The sequence below is a fragment of the Mus caroli genome, chromosome 11, assembly GCF_900094665.2.
Source record: "Mus caroli chromosome 11, CAROLI_EIJ_v1.1, whole genome shotgun sequence".
NCBI classification, from domain to species: Eukaryota; Metazoa; Chordata; class Mammalia; order Rodentia; family Muridae; genus Mus; species Mus caroli.
In genome coordinates, this window is record NC_034580.1 from 39,052,949 (window position 1) to 39,061,418 (window position 8,470).

Here is an 8,470-nt window from a genome sequence, read left to right on the forward strand (position 1 = left end):
CAAGTGGCTGTCCTTCGCCCTGCCCTTCCCTCCCCTCCCCTCTTCTTTTCTTTTCTTTTCTTTTCTTTTCTTTTCTTTTCTTTTCTTTTCTTTTCTTTTCTTGCTGTGTAGCTCACACTGGTCTTGAGCTCACTATGTAGACCAATATTGTCCCAAACTCCAAAATCCTCTGGCCCCCACCTCCCCAGTGCTTGGATTACAAGCATAAGACACCACACCCAGCTTGCTTATTTTCTTTTATTCTTCTTTAACAAGTCTTTGAGAGAGAGGCATAACTGCTCTCTGTGGACACACGAGAAAACAGTAGATCCGAGAGTTAGTCATATTCTAGTGACATGAGGCAGGGGACAGGGCAGTGGCTGCTGAATTGCAAGGAGATACCTGATACTCATTTCTTCTAGTCCACAAGTCATGGCCTAGGCTTCTAATTTCTGCTTTTGATAATCACTGTATTTTGATTAAGGGGCAAGGAAGCAGGGGCCATGTAAGGCGGTTCCTGTGCAAGTTCTTCAGCCTAAAGTTGGGCTCTTCAAGTCTTTTTGCTTGTACTTTTTGGAGAAGATTACAGTTTTTGTTTATTTGTTTTTTTTTAATTTACTGTATCATTTTTTTTTTTTTTTTGCATGTGAGTATTACATTCATTGCCTGCTTTGCTGCCTGTAAAAGTTGACAGATGGCATGGGGTCCTCTGGAGCTGAGGTTGGGATGGTTGTGAGCCACCATTTGGGTGGTGGGAATTGGACCCGAGTCCTCTGCAAGAGCAACAAATGCCCTTATCTGCTGAGCCAACTCTCCAGCCTTTGATTGCTTGTTTGAGAGATGGTCTTACTTGTGGCCCAGGCTGGCCTAGAATTTATTATTAGTCCAGGCTAGCCCCCAAATCATGATAATCTTCCTCTCTTCCCAGCCTCTTAGTGTTGTTGTTACAAGCATGTATCACCCACTATACGTTTAAGGTCTTAATCTCCTATAAAAATGCACAAGCTTTCCAGTTGCCCAAAATATACAATTTTAAGGAGTTTCTCTGAGATAACAAACAAACAAACAAACAAACAAAAAGTGATTCAGATAGCCCTGAAAACAGTCCCGGCCCTCATTTAAATTAACTTACCTAAGCTGCCTTTAGAGATTTAAACATAAGAGATGCCTATTTTTGAGGTTTGTGGCAGTGTGAATCTATTGGAGCTCCTGGTACCTTAATTCATTGATCATGGAGATGGTGCAGAGGCAAAGGGCACTGGGCAGCTGCCACAGGTGGTCAGGCCATTGACTCTTCTTCTCTGGCACCCAGAATGTGGCTTCTTCTGATGTAGAAAAATGCCACCAACATGGCCAGTACTGAGTTACACAGTGGAGTGTGGACCAGGTCAGTGCCTGCATGCAGCCATCTGCCAGAGATCTTAATGAGAAGGAGAGGTTGTCCTTCATCTCAGAGGCCTCTTGCACTGTTGTGTATGGAGATAGAGGCTGATCCAGATGACCCTTTGAGGTTCCCTTGTGTGCTGACTGGATAGACTAGCCCCTAAATCCACTCTGCTGCTCTTTCTTTATTACATCTTCCATGATGGGATGCGACAGGAGGAGAGCATCTCCATTTCCTACACAACTTGAGGGCTAGGAGGATGGAGCTTTCCTGGAACTGTTTCCTCTCAGGGGTGATGTGTGGCAAGAGGAGAATACTGATGAGCTGGGATAAAACCGATGGTTTGTACAAATTCAGGGATGCAAGAGGCAGAAGGGAGAACAAGTTCTCAGTCCATGTTTTGAGTTTGGTGGCCCACTTCTTACTTCCTTGGGTATCAATTAAGAGCCAACAGTACACCACAGAATCCGAGGCTGTGTCTACATAAGTCACAGCCAGAGTCTGCAATATGAAAGCCTGGTGTATAGGGCCAAAATGGAAGAAATAAACACACACACACACACACACACACACACGCACACACGCATGCATGCATGGGTCATAAAGAGCAAATCTGAGGTTTAAGGTCACCTTATTCTTTATTACCAAAGAGAGTAGTTTGAGAACTTGTGTCTCCGTTCAGGTGTCAGGATGTGGAAGGGCTTATTGAGGCCCTGAAGGAAGTCAAACATCCTTGCAGATTTCTGACATGCTGTCACTCGCCAGCATCCTTCACACAGGCAAAACAAACTAGGTCCCACCACAAAGCAGACAGGTAGCAGCCTTAGTAGCAGCCAGGAGGCAGGGCCCCCGCTAATCAGGCCCTGCTGATGGCGACTTTTTTGCTCTCCTCTGTCCCTAGCCTTGTTGGAGATGCCTGTTTGCCCTTCTGGCTGAGTTTTGACCCACAGAATTGTTTAGGTGTCATGAGGATACAGACGATATTTCATTTTCTCGGTACTCCCTGGGGCAAAGCCAAGCACAGAGCTCTGACTCACTCGAGGCTTGGAGAAGAAGAATCTTTTCATTACCCATCTTATTACATTAGAAACCTCTGATGTTGCAAACTTCCATATATGTGAGCCTGCTAGGAGAAACTGCCACTAAATCTGAACAGAGGGGAAACTGAGGCTGGCAGTGATTTACTTAGGGCATTTATGGAAGGTCATCTCTCTCCTGGAATTAAGCTTGCTTTCTTGCTTTCTTGCTTTCTTGCTTTCTTGCTTTCTTTCTTTCTTTCTTTCTTTCTTTCTTTCTTTCTTTCTTTCTTTCTTTCTTTCTTTCTTTCTTTCTTTCTTTCTTCCTTCCTTCCTTCCTTNTTCCTTCCTTCCTTCCTTCCTTCCTTCCTTTCTTCCTTCCTTCCTTCTCTCTCTCTCTTAATTATTTATCTCTAGCACTCACCATCCACTGAGCATAAGGAATGAAGGAAAAATACCTTCTAGAGAGAACGTTCCATGTGCCAGACACTCCTCATCAAAAGTTCAAATGAGGGCTTATGCCCATCTTACAAATGAGAAAACTGAGGCTCAGAGAGGTTCTGGATATGACCGAGGTTATGCAGTGAGCAGTTGGCCTCAGTGTTCATAGCACTATCATCTGCTTCGAAAGCTGCAGTGCAACCTTCTCTCTGCATCAGACTGAGATTGTTTAAAAAAAAAAAGAAAAGCAGCCGAAGGTTCCATGTTAGCCTGAAGGAAATTACAGCAGAAACGAGAATGTGACCAGGGTTCCGAGTGAGCAGAGGTCAGGGAGGTGGGAAGGCAGAACCATTTCCCCCAGAAGCTTCGGCAGAGTCAGCCTGCTCTGTCTCCAGGAGTCCGTCTGCCAGGGAGTTGAGGGCTGGCTGGGATTCGTTATAATCCTACTCCATCCTTTAAGAGCAACTACTGTGGCCTTGGGTAGGGGAATAACGTACGAAGAGCCAGAAGTCTGGCATCTCGCTGACCCGAGTTTGTGCCCTACTTTCATAAATTATGATCTTGGGTAAATCACATAACCACTTTGGGCTCCTAGCTTCCTTACCAGTGAGACGAAGGTCAGCACTGCTTCACAAGGCCACGCTGAAGACTGTGATATTGTGTGAGAATTGCCAAGTGCTGGATGATAGTAACATCTATCAGCCAGGGATTGCAAGGCATTTAGGAAGGACTCGGCATGGGACCAAAATGCTCGACACTATATCTTATTTAATCCTGGCAGTGATTTTAGGTGGATGCTGCTGCTGCTGTAGATATTGGATGGATAGGGGAACTGAGGTTCAGGGGTTAAATGGCGTGCCCAAGGCAATAGGACTAGCATAGATAATCTGCAATGCACCCCATAAATGAGGCTAAAAAAAGAAGGTGCTGGTAGTGTGAGGAATTTATTCCAGAAGGCACCTGGGGGCTGTGGACCCTCCAAGAAGAATTTTGTTCCTTTGTACCTCTAGGTCAGAGGGCCAAATACTGTCTCATCCTTTCTTCTGGGCAGGGGATGCCGGCTGTTGCAGGCATACCTGCTGCTTCTAAAGACAGCATACATGTCAGAGGCTCACAAGAGTGAGGAATCTCAGCTTCCTCTGTGCAGAACTGCTTTTGTCTAGGATAAGCTTTGATGAGCTTAGGGCTCCCTAATCCAGCACATGCATCCAGTCTCGATGAGCTGGCAGGGCTCTGTAGCACCCCTCAGCAGCAAGTGGATGAAGATGAACTGCCAAGTCATCCAGGGGCTAAATTCACACCCCACACTGTGGGAGAGTCTGGGAGCCCAGGGTGCAGGTCTAGGGGGCCTGTGCATGTAACGTGACAGTTCTTTCTGTAGGGCTGAAGAACATGTCCAGTTTCTGTTATGCCAGTGAGTTACTGTACTAGAAAACTATGCCAGAGTCACTCGAACAACATGCACCAAACCTTACATCAAAGCTTAAGGCAAAAGGCTCCTTCCAGCTGCCTCTGCATTGCCCTGGCCTCTCTGAGCATTACCATCACAATCCAGGAACCAGGAACTTCTAAAATGTCACAACAACAACCACCACCACAACAACCCCAAACAAAACAAAACGAAGCAAAACAAAACATTAGTCTAGGGCATACAAACTATAGCCTGTGGATTAAATTAACCTTTGTGCCTGTGGTTTATTTTATTTTATTTTTATAATAAAGTTTCATTGAAACCCAGCCATGTCTGTTTTGTTTGTGTGGAGACTAAGGCAGTTTTCATACTACAGTGGAAAAGCCAAGTACTTACAACATTTGAGTCATCTGGTCTATACAGTTTTAAGCATTTACCCTGTGAAACTTTGTAGACAACCCTTAATCTAGTCTGACTGTCTTATTTTATGTATGGGGACACAAAGGCCCTGGAAGAGGATGGGGCTTGCCTGAGGCAGAGCCAGTGTCAGTAGCCAAGAGAACTGACTTCATGCTCATAACTCTATTGCCACGGGTATCATGTTTCTGCATCACGCTCTGAGTTTGAATCCCAGTTTCAGTCGCTCAGCTGGGTGACCTTTGCACAAGCTATGTAAGTCATTTCCATCCCTTGACTCACTTGTGTCTTAGAAAGAATGCTTTCCATTCCTGGAGAGAATGCACATGTTAGGTGGTTGAACAGATGAAAGGCGCTCTGGTTGGCAATGTTTAGGCTGAAAGCTGTCTATACTGCCCCTTCGAATAAAAGGCTGTCACTGCTGTTACATTAATAGCCTCTATAATTTTATATGTATAATCTAAGTATGCATGTATGTGTATTATCATAATCATCTATGCATATGTGTTCTCACCATTTGACTGTCAATTACCTACCATGTGTGTATGTATCTATCATGTATGTATGTCACTATCTACCTACCATATATGTATGTATGCATGTGTCTGTCTACTTCTTTGTCCCATGATTTTCCTTAATTTCTCCCCTTGCCTTTTCTTTCTTTCTTTCTGGAAACAGTGTTTCTCTCTCTCTGTTGCCCTGGCTGTCCTGAATTCAATTCTGTAGACCTGATCGGCCTCAAACTCAGAGATCCACCTGTCTGTGTCTCCCAAGTGCTTGGATTAAAGGCATGTGCCACAAATGCCTGGCTCCTTAATTCTTTATTGTGGCTTCCTCAGGGTTAAATTCCTGTTAGGACCCTTGACCGATATCTCTATCCTATTACTTATAACTAGGAGTCTCTCCTATTCTCTGTCTCTGTCTCCTTCCCTTCCTCTCTCTTTTACTTTGCAGCAACAGAATGAATCCAGTGTTTTACTATTTATCATTTGTCATAGACCACAACTTGAACTGAATCAAGTGAATTGATGCTGGCCTCCCTCGTCCTCACATTCTTTGCCATTGAGATGAATAATGAGCATGTAGAGGATTTTGCCTGACACTGAACAAGGATGTGAGTTAAAGAAGGAAAGAAATACAGAATACAGGGATCAAATTTCTCTATCGTTCTTCTTCTTCCTCTTTTGTGCTTTCTGATCCAAACCACACAAGCCTTTTGGGGGATTTTCACTTGTGGTCACCAACTTCAAAGAGTTCTAAAGGAAGTGGTGGGAATCTTTTCCTTGGAGGCATCTAAAATTGTATTTGGACAAAGTGTTAGGACCTAGCTTTAGAGGGGACAGACCAGGCCCCAAGGGATCAAGACAGAGGAGAGAACTCTGACTGGATTCTGCCTTCTTTCTCTATTTTTGAGCAGAAGTGTCTCTGTGTGAGACCCTGGGATAGGTATGGGTGAGCTTGGCAATTGTGTGTGGCATCGCTTTGGGTACAGGGACATGGTGAGGGGGAAGAGGGTGAGAAAGGAGCCTCTGCAGCACCGAGTAATGAGACAGGAAGTGCCCAGACATTCTCAGATGTTTACTGGACACCAAATTAAAAGTTTTGGAAACATGCCCAAGGAGTTTTAAAAGGATGAGCAGAGGAAGAGGAGGCATCCTGGTCTTTCTGCTTCTTATGGGAACTGTCCTCATGAGTAGAAACTATTTGGGAAAAGTCTAGGTAAGAGGGATTTGGGATAAATGGAAATTAACTCCACGATGGACATTCCCAGGACGACCCTGTTTATCTCCTCAGCCCCACTAGAAGCATGACATGGTGGGCTTTGCCTGCCCCCTTCTGCCATATTTACATAAACTGTGACTTTGTTGCACATAGGCACTAGCAATATGCCGACGTCATCTGCCTGAGTCACCTCATCTAAGTTCCCAGCATCACCTTTCCATGACAGATATTATTTGCTCTATCTCATATGCAAAGAAACTGAGAATAAGAGAGATTCAGTAACTTGCCTGGAATTATTCCAATGTAAGATTGGAATACAGGCAATCTGATGAGAGAGCTGATACATTCCATCTTTTTGGTACTCCATAATTGGCTGTAATTAATGTTGTGCTGACCAAAAAATCAACAGCAGAAACACTACAGAAAGTTCTGGGCAAATCTCAGTAGACCAGGGACACTGATCTATGGAAGCAGACATATTTGGGGTTGTGTTACAGTAAAGCACAATTGCGGACCCCTCTTTATAGGATCCAAGGATTAAATTTCTCCACCTATAAAGAAAATGTGTTATAAGTACAAATGAAATGTTTTCAGCCATAAATATACAAATCTTGGGCCAAGTGTGGTGATGCCTGCCAGCCATTCCACACTAAAGAGGCAGAGGCAGGAGGATCAGGAGTTCAAGACTTGCCTCTCCTACAAAGCAAGTTAGAAGCTGGTCTGGAATACACACAACAACAACAACAACAACAGCAACAACAACAACAACAACAACAGATGATGACGACAACAATGAAGACAAATGAATAAAAGCTGAAATTTGAAATCTGGGGTAGAAGAAGTGGCTCAGTCATTAAGAGTATTTGATGCTTCTATAGAATGCCTGGCTTGGTTCCCAGCACCCATGTGGTAGTATACAAGGGTAACTCCAGTGTCAAGGATTATGATACCCTTTCCCCATCTCTATGGGAACTAGACACTCAGTGCACATACACCAGGGGAAAACTCAAATAGAATGAAAATAAACAAATCTTTAAAAAAATTACAGAGACAATGGAAATCTCATCATATGGACAACATAGATGGAGATGGATGATTTCATGTTAAGCAAACTAAGCCAGGCATAGAAGGGTTAAAAAGCAGTGACATCACTCATCTGTGAGAGTTATAAAAGTCAATTCTGTGGGAGAAGAGAGCAGCAGAGTAGTCACTAGGGACCAGGAAGGGCAGAGGGAGTCTGGGGTAGCATGAGCTGACATAGGAGAAAGTAATTTTAGGGCATTGTTTGTATGGCTAGCAACAATGCGTCATAACCAGGAGTCTGAAGACTTTCAGCACCGACTAGGACAGATGATTCAGGAGGCAGAGATGCTAGCTGTCATGATTTGATCATCACACTGGGTATATATATGCACTAGATTATCACAGTGTGCCCCAGAAATTCCATGTGTTTACCTGAAAATATTCTTCTCTGACTCCTTCTGGGCACCTCAAGTAAGCTTATATCAAGCTCCTGCCTCAACCTCTCTACGAATGGGGAGATGGTGGTGGCTAATTTTGGTTGTCAGCTTGACAGGAATCTGGAACCAACCAAAACGGAAGCCACTGTGAACACCCGTGAGCGACTTTCTTGATTGGATTATTTGAAGTGGGAGGACCCTCCCTCAATGGGCAGCATAGATAGAAGGATAGAGAAATAGGGAACTTCTTTGCTGGTTTGCCCCCACTCTTATGGGAAAATTCATTCATTCTGATGCTACTGCTGATACTAGAATGAATTTCCTGCTTCTCAACATGCTTTGAAGACCAGCAGCTTACTGAGTATCCTCCAAACTTTTCTGTACCCAACTGGGGCTGCTGAGATATCCAGCCTTCTGCACTGACCAACTACCAAATGACTGGACTCTCTGATATGACACAGCCACTGTTGGACTACCCAGACACTATTTTGTAATCTGATTAACAATTCCCCTTTAGAGAAACCGGCCTGAGTAGGGCCACAGGCCACATCCGGCCGGATCAGCGCCGGGGTAGCGGGAGCGCAGGGTTGCCTGACACCCGCCAGCTACCCACGACCCCCGCCGCAGGATTTTGGGACTG

At 44.5% G+C, this 8,470-nt stretch overlaps 1 protein-coding gene across 7 annotated transcripts in view; it reads right to left on the bottom strand.

Moving 5' to 3' along the window:
- Adra1b (adrenoceptor alpha 1B) overlaps window positions 1-8,470 on the bottom strand; it is a 125,909-nt gene that overhangs the window by 62,636 nt on the left and 54,803 nt on the right. The gene's annotated exons all lie outside the window — the stretch shown is intronic.